Here is a 15,462-nt window from a genome sequence, read left to right as displayed (position 1 = left end):
ATTCAGTAATATTTAAAATATTTAATATTGGTTTTTCTTTAAAAATTGATAGGACTAGATATGGTTTTCCTGTGCATTACATGAGATTATAAAAACAAGACATACTATTCAAAGTTTGCAAATAGCATTTTCCCCAAAAAAAGTTTGTAAAGTTAAGTGATTTTTTTAACTTAATAATATTTCTTATCAATATTTATATACTGCTATATAGAGAGAGAAAGAGAGAGAGATTGGGGACTTTGCGTCGTTGGATACCTTATGCCTCCTTCAACTAAATTTGGAAGGTCAACTAGGGTGGGCCCCCACTCCCTTTCGTATGTTATGTGGAACTACAAAGTGATTAGTGAGTCATGTGAGACCGGAGGTAGTATACAGATATATTTTTATATTGGTATTAAAAATATGCATAAGAAAATTTTTCACTCCACCAAAATGTAAAAATAATTATTTATGATTGGACGGATTTAAACATTATATTGCTATTGCTACTGTTTGGTGAGTGAGAATATTCGGGAAGATTGAATCCATGGTCTAATTATCATTATATTTATGGAAGCAAACAGATTAAAGGACAACAAATTAAATCAAATCTAGACGCCAAATTACATATATTACTGCTTCATCTCTCTGCTATAATACATATAATTGCTCTGCGTGTGTGTGTGTGTGTGAATTCTTCTATAACACAAGCCTTCTCGCTTCAATATCACTGGCACTTTTCCACAATCTGCATGAAAATGAAAAATCGAAATGAAATTAGTAAACGGCAGAGTATTGAAAGAAGGAATAATGAAGACGGTTACGCATAATATGTATATACAAGCCAAAAGGCTAATTATATTAAGGAGTTGGTCATACTTTGTCGTATGGATGGATTTGGAGAAATTAAGATTAAAGTATTTTTTGAAAAAATGGACGAGAGATAAAGAAAAGTAGTACGTGCCCCAGTTCTCAGGTACTAAAAAATTCTTCAATAGGAAAAAAAATATAGCCAATATGCGAAAACTTTTTCCACGTACGCATAAGATAAGGTAGGTAGGCAGGTATCATGGCATACTTAAAGACGAACCTCATCATCAGAACTGATATGGAGGAGTAATTAACATTGAACCCATGTTTTCCTAATGAAAAAGGATATCCTAATTATAAAGACTAGTTTGTAGCGTAATTTACATTACAAACTAGTTTTTATAATTAGAACCGGTATTTTAAAACAAAAGAAAGAAAGAATAATGAACCTGATGGAGAAGTGTAGGGATCATGGTCTCTTGGTAAAGACCTTGGCGGTGGTGGGGATTGGGGTGGGCTTTCTTAAAGGAGTCTGAGAGTGAGGAGGATGGGGCGTATTTGCTTTGGAAAAACTCTTCTGCGTGGTTGGCATTTTAGTGCCATTGACATTTTTGGAAGGATTAGTAGAGGCCGCCGCCTGAGTCTGAGTTATTGGTGGTGGCCTGAAAACCTTCTGGGGGTTTATGCTTTTAGAATTCATATATAAGGATAATGTTTGGGAGCCTTAGGATGGGGGTAAAGAAACAAGCTAGCTAGCCTGTTAGGCAGAAAAACTGAGAGAATTAAGAGGTAGATGATAGATAGATAGATAGATGGAGAGGAATATTGGTGTTGTGAAGCTTGTTGGTGAAGCAGAGGTAAATTTATAGAGTTGTATTAACGAAGATTTCATGAGAAGGGAGGAAATGGGGGAAGAAATTTACAGAGAAATTATGGGGAAAATTTTGAAGCAGCGTGCGTTGGATTGGGGCACAAGTAAGTGATCCATGACTTGGCTCTCCGCGGTTGCCTTATGCCTGCTTGAGACGTTGGTTAGTTATCTCCAGCCACGTTATCACTGTCCCCTCTCTCTGCCGCGAAGCCTTCAAGTGTGAAAGCAAATTAAGTGTTCAAAATTAAAGCCCATATATAATACTCTTCTCATCCCTTAGTCACATAAAGTGTTCACATTTTATTTATTATTATGTAAATTGTTATTTTATTAAAAAGTGTATGGGCATTAAATAAATATAAAATTATAAAGTTGTAAAGTTTTAGAATAGGATTAATAAAAAATTTTTTTAATTATAATGAAACCTGTTAAAAATTCCTCACGAATAAAATTAGAGGGAGAGAAGACTCCAACTTCGGAGGCACGCGGCTTGAGGGAGCAGTTGGCTGAGGTGCCAGAGAATGAAAGAGCGAAATATGGAATGCGAGATCATATTGAGTAGCTTTGGCCGTGTAGGACCCCTTCCAAACTTCCTGCGTCCCTTCACAGAACTTATATGTGCCTCGCTAATTATAAAATTCAATTTATCTAAACACACACATATATACACACACTACACTTTTCATCCTATTTACAAGTCAGTTTTTTTTTTTTTTATCATGCTCACATAATTGTATTTTTAATGTGACTATTGTATTAATTATAATTATTTTGCCTTTTATATATTATTGTGTAAACTATTATTTTCTTAAAACGTGCATATATATGTATTAAATAGACACAAAATTAGAAAGCTATTAAATTTTAAAATAAGATTAATAATATTTAATTTTTTATTTTAATAAAATATGTTAAAAATGATCTATAAATAAAAATAAGATCACAGACTCAAACTTCTCAGCCACGTGGCTTGACGGCGTTGGCTGAAGTGCCAGAGAATGAAAAGGCGAGATATGGAATAGTGGGAGTTGTGTTGGCCGTGTAGGACCCCTTCAAAACTTCCTTTCTCCCTCCACGGAACCGTACCCGAGTCCCTCCCTAATTATAAAATTCAATATTTAAATATATATTATTGGTTTTTTTTAGAGACTTTATATTTTACATTGATATCGATGATTTTAACTACATACTCCTCTCATCCTATTTATTTATAAGTCATAGAAAAAAAATATTTTTTAGTCCTATTTATAATGCATCGAGAGAATTTTTTTATATGGATGTATAGTTTTACCCTTTATTTACTAGTGTGCTGACTTTATTCACATGAGGTATAATGTATATTAAATAGACATAAAGTCAGAAAGTTGTTAAATTTTAAATGAGAGTTAATAAAATTTAAGATTTTTCTTAGTCTATATGAAACATATTGGAAGTGACTTATAAATAGGATCACAGAAATATACTAAAGGGTTTTTTTTTTAACTTGAGCATATTTTCAAAATATTTATTTAAATTAATTGTATTAAAGAATTACGATTTCTTGAAATTTACATGGATATACACACATTATGATTATGAACTTGCTTGAAGGGGAAGCTAGGATAGGAAATTTACAAACAAAAGGTGTAGAACTTAGATGCTAGTTTCTCTCAACGCTATGCTGTGAATAAAGCAGAGAAAGTTTCATTTTATTAATGGAGTTTCCGCGGACAGAGAGAGAGGTGGTCATGTCCATGTCGTGGTAAAGCACTTAGATAAAGACCAAAGACTTTACCTTAACGGCGTCACACGGAGCCGTGAACCTTTAATTTTGTCCTTCACCTGAACAAGGTCACCTTGCGTTTTCTTTTTTGGTTTTTTTGTATTGCCCGAAAAGACAGAAACTTTTTTAGCACGTAGTTGAATCAAGCACACTATCATGGGATACTTCCTCACATTTTGTCGGAAATTCTTACACCATTGACTTCTCTATATCTCTCTTATTATTTGTCGGCAAATATGTGTACATCTCCTTTTCATAGAATTTTCTTTAATTTCCAGGACTCAGTAAGTATTGTCTAATACTCTTCCGGTCCTTAATATAAGACCCATTTAACTAATTTGATTAGATTAAGGAAGTTATGTAAGTTAGTTAATTATAAGAAAAGTGACATATTTTTCCTAAAATACCATAATCATCTTTCTTAATACTCCCTCTCCCTCTTCTACTTGATTATGGTTGAGGGAGTATCATAGGGGTAATTTAGAGAAAATTGATAAATATAAGAAATGTGTTTTATATTTAAGACCAAAACCAACTCAATAATTGGGTCCTATATTAAGGACTGGAGGAGTATTATCATATCATCACCAGCCACGTGGTGGAATTTTCGCATTAATTTTCACATTCAATATATGAGTCAATATATAAGAGACAAACACATTATATATCTTCCGGTGGAAGCAACCGGCGGATGGTGATTTGCCCATAAGTTCGCAGAGGTCACTATGATCCTTCTTGTTATTTGATGAGAGCTTTTGTCATTCGCCTTGGGGTTCCCAATCAAAAATAAATCCAAGCAATGCAATATAGTGCAAGACTCGGGTCGTTTCACTTTGAGGGGCCTTTATTTGAAATCCTAAACAACTAAGTATCAAAAACAAAGAATTGAGTTGGCAAGGGATTGATTTTCTTTTTAACTAACTAATTGGCAAAATTTAAAAGGATGTAAAATGAGTAAATAATTTTTGGATTTTTAGTTTATAAAATGGATATGAATGAAATAAACAAAAAGAATTAACAAGTGACAACAAATGGAAAAGCAATCCTCTAGCACAATACTTTAGGCTATCATTACTTCAATTAATTTGGGAGTTAGCTAAATTCAAAAGACTCTAAGGGCCACCCCTTAGACTCGGTTTAATTAGAATAATCAACACCAAGCCACCTTGCATATTAATTACTCACAACTAAACTGTTTCAGCACAATTAGCCAAAAAGAATCAAGGAAAAGCAATTAACATTTTTAGTCCAATAACCAAGCCACCTTGAATTACCACTGAATATTCACATAATTTCAAAACATAGTCTGACCCAGTACAATGTAAAGAAATTAAAGCTAATCACAGCATAATGTTAAATGCTAATAAAAGATTATAGCAGCTACAACCAATTTCAATACAAATATAAATCATCACAGCACATTCAAACATTATAAAATTCATTCTAAGGCCTAGAAATCATAATTATAATGAAAGAAATAAAGATTGGAAGAGCTGAAACTCCCCTTTGAAGCTCCAAGTTCAAGTCATAAATACTGTGCTAGAGAATTGAAGGATTTAGCTAAGCCCCTGTATCAGTAAAGCTCCACCGTTCTGTCTCTGTTCACCGCCACTCCTCTTGTTCTGTTACGCAACGTGGAGAGGAAGAAGATGTAGTTGACGGTGGCAATGGAGGCACGAGCAGAGGCAGCAAAACAGAGGAGCTCGCCGTCACTCGTGAGCGCGTCCTCTGGTCCTGTTCACGCCGCTTTCCTCTGGTTCTGGACGCTTGTTCTGCCGTCGCTCTGTTTTCTCCCTCTCTCAGCCGCCGTCCGTGTGTCTGCCACCAGGAAGAAGCCGTGGAGAAGAAAGAAGAACAGATGCTGTCGATGGAAGATGAAGACTCAGGGGAGAGGAAGTGTGATTGCCGTGAAGCTTTGGTCCTTCGTTCCCTCTTCCTCGCCGCTGGTCTTCTCTCGTCGTTAGCTCGCTCCGCTCTGTTTTTTTTTCTTGCCGCCAGCTTTTTTTATTTTTATTTTTAAATCTTCCAAAAACCTACAATCAAAATTTAAGAATAAGGTAGCATTAATTGTCCTTAAAAATCAATTAATCATAATTAAATCAAAATATGACAATTTTACCCCTACAAATTAATAATTCAAAATAAAATATAATAAATCAGTTAACAATCAATTAAGACAAAAAAGGACCAATTAAGGACAAAACCTATATCAAAATATATAAAAATAATTGAGTTTGTCATTAATATAAGTTGACAAAACCAAAAATATATCATCAAATATATAAAAATAATTGAGTTTGTCATTATTCTTTTTATTTTCTTTTTGTTTCCGTGTATAAGACCACTTCTTGAAAAATTCAAACTAAATTTTACATACTACTTCCGATTCTTAATATAAGACCTCATTTGACTCTTATTTTGATCCTAAATATAAGACCTCATTTCACTTTATCTCTCATATTTATTCATCCTTTTTCAAGATAATCATTCTACTAATGGTAATTCTAGTGAATAGGCTTGATCAGCAAAGATATTTTAGAAAAGACAATACATATTTATTACAAATAATTAATTTAATTAACTTATTTTTTTAATCTATTCAAATTAGTCATCTAGCTCTTATATTTAGGACAAGAAGTAGTATATTGAATCATAGGAATGAAAAAAATAATGGCATATATATAACTTAAGCAAGCATTTTAAAAATTTAATTTTAATACATCACAACTACTTTAAATTGTGAAAAAAAATACTCCTCCGCTTCTAAATATAAAACTCTTTTTGTAGTATAATTTACACTAAAAAAAAGGATCTTATATTTAGGACCGGAAGACTATTTAACTTTATCCCTCCCCATGTATTTTTTAAAATAATATAACAGAATTAAGGTATAATCGTTTTTCTTCTTTTAATAAAGAACTTTTTTTTTCTGGCTCACTAGTCTATTTATGTGGGCTTGAATATTAATGTTGGTCTTGAGTCCTCTTTATTGCATTCTATGACCACCTCCACTTCAAAACTTCCCCACTGTAATTAAGATCTGTTTTAAATCTTTTTGTCTCTAAATATCAATGTTCAAAAAACCAAACGGGAATCGGTGAATCGGCCACTTGTCCGGTCAGGTTCACCCTCTTGAACCGGGAAGAATCTAAGCCGGTGCAACCCGGTCAAAACCCGGATAACCGCTGGGTTTGGTGGGTTACCCGGTTCATTTTGTGGGGGGAGGAAAAAAAAACGCAGAGCTCAAAAAAGAAAAAAAAAGGAGTCAGTGAGTCACCGAAAAAGAAAAGGAGAAGAGGAAGGGAAGGAAGTTAGAGAAGGAGAAAGAAGCACTCCGATGGGGATCTACGCAGCTAGAAAGCCGTGAATCAAGTACTCCGAGCAAAAGTTGATGAAGAAGTTCCATATTGGTTCAAACAAGAAAAATGCCTCGGTACTTAACGTGAAGAAGCTAGATGAAAAAACCAAGTCCACTGCTCTAGAGAAGATATTGACAGAAGTAAGGGTAGCTATACAAAAGGCTAGATCGGAGAAGACGAGCCAGGTAGATCGTGCAAATACATATCAATATGCCTGGGAGAATAAAATGGGCTTGGGGCATGAAGGTCGAAGGAAAAAAAAGCTGTGTTTTTCTAATGTGAATCATGGAATTGGGAAGATAAACTCATGGAACAAGAAAAGAGGAAGGCTGAAGCAATGATGCTAATCTGTAGCTATGAGGCTATGACATGTCCTGCATCATTTTAGGTTTTTTAATTATTATTATTTTGAAAGTGCAGCACGTGATCTCTGATCTCTCCTCCTCTAATCCTTTACATAAAAATAAAATATTAATATCACACGTTCTTTTATGTAATATGTAATATTTTTACTATTTAATATGGTAATTTTTAAATTTTATTTTATTTTTAATTATAACCGGTTTGAATCCGGTTCAATCCCAATCTGACCCATTAACCCTTAACCCACTGTCTTAACCGGTTTAGTGACCGGTCCGGTTTTTTGTACATTGCTAAATATAAGCAATATTTATAAGTTGTTTTAAATTTTTGTAACAAATTTCTATTTACCCCCATTAATTATTATTTTAATAATTATAATATCTCTTTCATAATCATAATTTTTTATATTTATTATTTTCCATAAATTATTTACTTTCATTTCCCAAACCATCATCTCTCTCCATCACACATTTTCTCTTTCATAATTTTTTTATTATAATAATGTTGGTTTTTTATTCTCTTTCTTGTACTCTTTTTTCCATAAATAAGTGTTTAGAAGAAAGAACTTTCAGTTTTTACATATTTATTATTTTAAACCAATTTTAATTAATATTTTCATCTGCATGATGGAGTTTAATATTACTTATAAAAAGAGACGGAGGGAGTGCAAAGGTTTGAATGTTGGTTAATGCATTGAGATCCATCCTGTGGGTCCTAGCTCCTAAGTCTTGTTCAACACATAAGATCTTCACCGTACATGACGACTTCCACTGTTCGTTATACATTAAAGGGGAAAAAAAATTAAACACGAACATAATAATAATAATTAAAATGTTGATTTCTGGAGAACCGCGTGGTGTCGTCATTTATTTTTAAAAAAAACGTTAAAGAAATTTAGGTGAAATCTTGAACGGTGCCAAGGGTCAACCTTTTTTTATACAAACGTATAGCACCATTTTAGTCAACAAAAAGAATTCACTGAAGCAAGGTCAACTAAAATCTTGAATTGCAAAATATGGTTACAAAGTCAAGTGAAAAATGACGCATTGGTACCATTTAAGGGACATAATAACGACACTTTGGGGCATTGAAATTTAAAGAACATTTTGTATTTGATAAGATACATGGAAAAATTTTCCTTTCTAAACTTACCTTTGAAAATAGTAGATAAGATCCAGCTAATTATATAATAGTAGTAAATATAAATTTGCAGAGGAAACTTAATTTTAACTTCATTAATAATGATCTACGAATTTCCCAGCATTTTTTAGGTTTAAGACTTATAATTATGTGTGTGTGAGAATTATAATTATAAATTATAAAGTTGAATTATTTCTGGATGGTGTAATATGATATATGGCGTAGATATTATCAGGTAATTTCATATATTGACGCCTGACGATGAAAATAATTATCATTATGGTTTAATATAGTTATGTGTATTTTGTTGAATAAGCAGTTATGTTAATCTAGTATTTGAAGGTTAAGGTCGTACGTACTCGTTTACGATTTGATCTCTCGAATTTTGCCGAAATTTAAATTAAATTATTACGTGGCACATTTTTAAATTCTGACAACAATGGTTCCGGGAGTATTATATTCCTACGTAAATGTCCAAAAAGTGAAGACACTCACCAAGATTATATTATAAACTACCCAGACATCTGACTTTATATATGATTTGGTGATGAGAAGCAATTCATTGGAAATTGGCAAGGAAGATGTATACAGATAAGATCAAAGTTTAATTCATAATGAAATTTCGTTGATTAATTTACTTAAATTAAACCAAAAGTATTTATCGGTTTTAATTTACTACTTCTGAATCACTCCAATATTATTATATTGTTCTGCCTTGCTTCATTAAATCTCCTCATAATTAAGATCAAAGTGTAATTCATTACTATCCAACATGAGTTGGCTTGTGGTCTTTGAGTCGTCTTCTTCTCTTGAGTATGACGACTTTTTCAGCCTTCACGTACGCACCAGGTACATTGAATCATATGTAATATAATTATTAATTAAATAAGGAGACTTGTATAATTAAATTTCTTTCCTGATTAAGTATCTAATTAAAATTCTTTTGCTCGTCAAAAAAAATCTAATTAAAATTCTTTCGTTTTGGTCTTTTAACATAAGCAATTCCCCAAGAACCAAAAAAACATGGGAAAGCAATTCCCTTTCGTCTCTCTCTAATCATGTTTTAAAAAATACTTTACAAACCTATCAAATTTCCTTCTCCACTCCGTGTCGGTCAACTTTTCCTATTTAACATTTTTCAAGTTGACCCATTCATTTTTTTATATATTCTTTAAACTAATTTTCTCTTTCTATTTTATTTTTTATTTTATTCTGGTGCTATATATATTTTAATTCCCATTTACAGTTCTTTTATTCTCTCCCATAAACACGGAATCGATCTCATGAATTTATTTCTTTTGACATGAAATTCAACTTCAATCTTTGAATCTCCTTAAATTCTTAACTATATATTTTAGTTTCCTTTTGTGTTGAATTATGTCGTGCAAGATGCTTCGTTGCATATTTGAGGTGAAATTTCGGTCTTTAATTCAACTTGAACTTTGCTCAGACCTTGCACATATTTTATTGGAGAATTATTTACGAGTTTTCATTCAATAATATCGAATCATCCTATGAAGAGTAGACCCCGGGGTTTTCTACTATTAATGAAAGTTTAAGATAATACTGTGACATTAAATGAGTGGTAAAAATAAAACGAAATTTTTTTTACATGATATAGATATATGTATTGCTTATATATATGATTATATCTCATTAGTCAAGAGATAAGGATAAGTTAAACTCTCACACACACCAGGATGATTAGAAACTATAATTCATAAAAAAAATTAAAATGAATTAATTATTATAAATTATGAACTTAATTTATTTCTGGACGTAGGTAACATATAGGGTGTATAGATATTATAAAGATGAGCGAGATTAGCGTAGAGATTTTATATTGACGCCTCATGATGAAAATATTTATCATTATATATGATGTGGCATACTATATATTACAATATTTTTATGTCTATTTTTTTTTTGGTAAAGTATTTTATGTATATTTTAATAAATAAGCATTCTTGTTTTAAAAATTTAGCATTTGAAGGTTAAGGTCATCCGGCTCGTTGACAATAATTGATCTCTTGAATATTACCGAAATTTAAATTAAATTACGTAAATTTTAAAATAACAATGGTCACTTCAATGAGCATTCCTACATAAATGTCGAAAGTGAAGACATGCACGAAGATTATATTAAACTACTCAGATGCCTGACTTTGTATTATTCAAATGATTACATTATATTCCACTGCTGTATTTATGGAGAGCAACAAGAATTAACACAACAAATCAAGCCCTAGACTCAAAAACAAAAACAAAAGAAAAGGAAAAAAGTTGAATAATAATCTTTATAGTATTCTTCTTCTTGCTAGCTAATCATGATAGAATGTACTATGTATCCCCTTATTCTGGATCAACCCATATCACTTCAATATATATATATATATATATATATATATATATATATATATAACCGGCACCTGATGATCTGCACATGAAAATGAAAGCGAAAATGAGATTGAAGTCAGACATTAAAACAGAGAAGAAGAACAAAATAAACTATTACGAGGCAAGCGGCTGATTAGTCAATTAGGATCTCTTGGCACTTTGGAGTAAGGTTACTTCACAAGAAGGATGATAATCTAAAGGGCTGTTTATATATATATATATATATATATATAGAGAGAGAGAGAGAGAGGCACTTAAATTACTACAAAATTCTTTAAAAATATAGCAAACACTTGAAAGTTAGTTCATTTATATTACAACCCAACCTATATATATATATATATATATGTCAATAACTTGTTTGAAAATTCATTTTTATATGTCATGTTCAGATTAAACTAAGAACCTAATAACAAGCATAAAATTTAGCCTTCATCGAAAACTCATGAAAGATTTAATTTGGAGCTTGTATTGGAAACGAAGAACTTATTAAAAAATATTAAAAATAACACATCACTCATCAGTTTTTCCCACTGAAGAGGATGATTTATATGAATAAATAAAGGAGTAAACATGTGTGTGTGTGTGTGAATTACCTGAACATGAGTTAACGATTGTTGTTGGAAGGTGGGCCACGGACAGCCGGAGGCTTGGGGATATTAGTGGAAGGCCTTCTATTGTCGGAGCCCTGTGTCTGAGTGCCACCAGCAGGTGGGGGACGGGCATCCTGACCAGAAGGGACATTAGTGGGAGGTCTTATATTGTTGGAAGGATTCATACTGCTCCTTCCTCCACAAATTAAAGGTTCTGATCTTCTTCTTCTTCTTCTCCTTCTTCAAGGGTTTGCAGTACTGAAACTCATGTATCAGATATGCGCATGTGTGTGTATATACTATTCAGTCAAGGTATCATATGATCCATGTTGGTTGATGAAAAGTGCGAGAAAGTTAAGGAAATGGGAATAATGAGGTAATTAACCAAGTGATTGTTGAGGAAATTTATATGCAAATACATTATCAATTACTGCCCAACACTCTGAACTTGCGTTTCGGAATTGAACTTTGAAACTTCATGTGCGATTAAGGTTAATATTGCGGGTCGTCTTGAGATGAGCCTTCTTCACCACCGTGTCTGACCATTTCAACCACAAATCTCTACATGCATTACGAATTACGTTGGATTTTGAATCATATTTACATCATACTATAATTAATTAATCTCATGCTCGAAATGGTTATCTATATATTTATATGTTGGGATCCGCTTCATGTTGATTTAATATTTTTCAGTTTCACTCATCGATTATATTATAATATAATTTCTCCATTATTCTGCTTTATTCTCTCCCTCTACACACGTAATCAGTTTATTTCGCTTAACATGTGAAATTCAACCTCATTCTTTCACTGTTTATTGGCAATTTATACCAAATTATTTCTCAATTCTTTTGTGGGATCACAAATATGCAGCGCAAGATGCTTCATTTCATTCACAGGTGAAATTTCAGCTGTTTTTAAAAAAACTCAATAGTTGAATAAATTTAAATTAGATTTGCGTGCATACCGATGAGATATATGTAATTTATTGGAAATTGGCAAGGAAGATGGCAAGCTATTCATATGGGGACAAGCAATATATATTCACAATATATGTGTGTATACACTGATAAGATCAAAGTTCAATTCATAATGAAATTTCGTTGATTAATTTACTTAATTAAATAAAAAATCTTTATAATTAAAGGCATAAATATGGGCACAGCAAGAAAATTTATCTCTCGCACTATATATCGGAATAGGATTTAAATGCATTTTCTCTAATATTGCTGGCCTACCTCGTAATATTGCCTTGACAAAAAAAAAAATTGTTTTATAGCATTCGAATTTTGCCTACATTTTTGTTCGATTTTTTGAGCCCCCTGACGTATGGACCACACACATTGAATCATATGTAACAAACCTACATTATTAATATTCTACCCTAATTAAGTCTCTAATCAAACTGTTTATGTTTTGGTCTATTAATACAACGAATTGAATTATATTCCCTTTCGTCTCTAATCCTTTTAAGAATATTTTACAAAACCTCTCAACTTTTCTTCTCAATTCTGATTAAGTTGGCCCATCCATTCTTAATATATTCATTCATGTTTTTTTAAGACAATTGACTTCTTGCTTCCTTCTTCTTTTTTTATTTTCCTTCTCCAGTGCTTTCATGATCTAACATGAACATGGAATTGACATGATTAGTTTTTTCCCGTTTAACATGAAATTGAACTTCATTCTTTGACGCTTTTTGTTAGCTATTCAATTCTAAATTCTCCATTACATGTTTTCCCCTTTCGTGCAGAATTATGCCGTGCAAGATGCTTCGTTGCATTTGAGGTGAAATTATAAAGATGAGAGATTAGCGTAGAGATTTTATATTGACGCCTCATGATGAAAATATTTATCATTATATATGATGTGGCATACTATATATTACAATATTTTTTTGTCTATTTTTTTTGGTAAAGTATTTTTTGTATATTTTAATAAATAAGCATTCTTGTTTTAAAAATTTAGCACTTGAAGGTTAAGGTCATCTGGTTCGTTGACAATAATTGATCTCTTGAATATTACAGAAATTTAAATTAAATTACGTAAATTTTAAAATAACAATGGTTACTTCTATGAGAATTCCCACGTAAATGTCGAAAGTGAAGACATGCACGAAGATTATATTAAACTACTCAGACGCCTGACTTTTTATTATTTAAATGATTACAGTATATTCCACTGCTGTATTTATGGAGAGCAACAAGAATTAGCACAACAAATCAAGCCCTAGACTCAAAAACAAAAACGAAAACGAAAAAAAGTTGAATAATAATCTTTATAGTATTTTTATTCTTGCTAGCGAATCATGATAGAATGTACTATGTAAAAAGTTGAATAATAATCTTTATAGTATTTTTATTCTTGCTAGCGAATCATGATAGAATGTACTATGTATCCCCTTATTCTTGATCAACCCATATCGCGTCAATATGTGTATGTGTGGGTGTGGGTGTATATATATAAACTGGCACCTGATGATCTGCACAAAACATTTGAAAGTTAATTCATTTATATTACAACCCAAACCTATATATATGTCAATAGCTTGTTTGAAAATTCATTTCACTTGTCATGTTCAAATTAAACTAAGAATCTAATAACAAGCATAAAATATTAAAAATAACACATCACTCATCAGTTTTTTTCCCACTGGAGTGGATGATTTATATGAATAAATAAAGGAGTAAGTATGGTGTGGGGGAGGGGGGGGGTGTGTGTGTGAATTACCTGAAAATGGAATTGAAAAGAGTCAACGACGACCCCCATGGGAACGGACAGCCTGGCCATTAGGGATATTAGTGGGACGTTCTTATATTGTTGGAGCCCTGTGTCTGAGTGCCACCAGAAGGTGGGGGCAGGGCTAATAGTTGGCTACGTGTTTATGTTGGAAGAACTCATACTGCTCCTTCCTCCACAAATTAAAGGTTCTGATCTTCTTCTTCCTCTGCAAGAGATTGCTTGTAATTTGATAATCAGATTGCTAGTTCGGGTTTGCAGTACTGCAACTCATGAACCAGATAGGCGCGTGTGTGTATATATATACGTATTCAGTTAAGGAAAGGGAATAATGAGGTAAATTAACCAAGTGATTGTTGAGGAAATTTATATGCAAACACTCCATTTAATATTTTTCAGTTTAACTCATCAATTATATTATAATATAATTTGTCCATTATTCTGCTTTATTCTCTCCCTTTGAACACGTAACTAGTTGAATGCTCGTGTGAATATATAATAGCGCAGAAGAGTAATATGGGAATCTAGATTTATCTGTGTGTGTGTGTGTGTGTGTGTATATATATATGACATTTGACTCAATACAGTATCCAGGTACAAACTGATAGTCACACAAATACAAAAAAAGCAGCAGAAAAGAAGAATATCACCAGGGAAGGGATAGAAGGTTCAGAGAGGACGAGAGGTACAGGAAGGAGAATCATTACACATTCACCCCCTCACTCTCTTTCCTCTAACGGTTTATATTCGTCAGTCCTCCCTCATTTTCCATGTGAGTCTCTTCTCACGTGTACTGCGACGTGGTTCCCTTTCTGCATGAGTCTCAGTTGCCTCTTGGACTGGTTCATCCATCTTGGTCTGGCCCAACGCGTCCTGATCACTCCGTGGCCCATAACAGTTTATTTCATTTAACATGTGAAATTCAACCTCATTCTTTCGCTGTTTATTTGCAATTTACACCAAATTATTTCTCCATTCTTTTGTGGGATCACAAGTACGCAGCGCAAGATGCTTCATTTCATTCACATGCGAATTTCAGCTGTTTTTTTAAAAATTCAATAGTTGAATAAATCTGAATTAGATTTGCGTGTATACTGATGAGATATATGTAATTTATTGGAAATTGGCAAGGAAGATGGCAAGTTATTCATATACAGAACTATATATATTCACAATATATGTGTGTGTGTACGCACATATAAGATCAAAGTTCAATTCATAATGAAATTTCGTTGATTAATTTACTTAATTAAATAAAAAATATTTATAATTAAAGTCATCAATTGGGCACGGAAAGAAATTTATCTCTCGCACTATATATCAGAAGAGGATTTGCATGCATTTTCTCTAATAATTAAGAGATATTGCTGGCCTATCCCGAGATATTGCTTTGGGCAAAAAAAAAAATTGTTTTATAGCATTCGAATTTTGCCTACATTTTTGTTC

The 15,462-nt window shown here is 32.4% G+C and overlaps 1 long non-coding RNA gene across 1 annotated transcript; it reads right to left on the bottom strand.

Annotated features, from left to right (window-relative positions):
* Positions 1-527: 527 nt before the first annotated feature.
* Positions 528-1,322, bottom strand: LOC114718166 (uncharacterized). The gene is made up of 2 exons (XR_003737786.1): positions 1,239-1,322; positions 528-727 (listed from the first exon to the last, which is right to left on the bottom strand). It is a non-coding gene; the product is annotated as an uncharacterized LOC114718166 (long non-coding RNA).
* Between the last annotated feature and the right edge of the window lie 14,140 nt (positions 1,323-15,462).

The sequence above is a fragment of the Neltuma alba genome, unplaced genomic scaffold (genome assembly GCF_004799145.2).
Source record: "Neltuma alba isolate B1F8T4 unplaced genomic scaffold, ASM479914v2 tig00011815_pilon, whole genome shotgun sequence".
Classification (NCBI taxonomy): domain Eukaryota; kingdom Viridiplantae; phylum Streptophyta; class Magnoliopsida; order Fabales; family Fabaceae; genus Neltuma; species Neltuma alba.
Note: the sequence above shows the minus strand (reverse complement) of the source record. Positions and strands in the feature narration are given on the sequence as shown.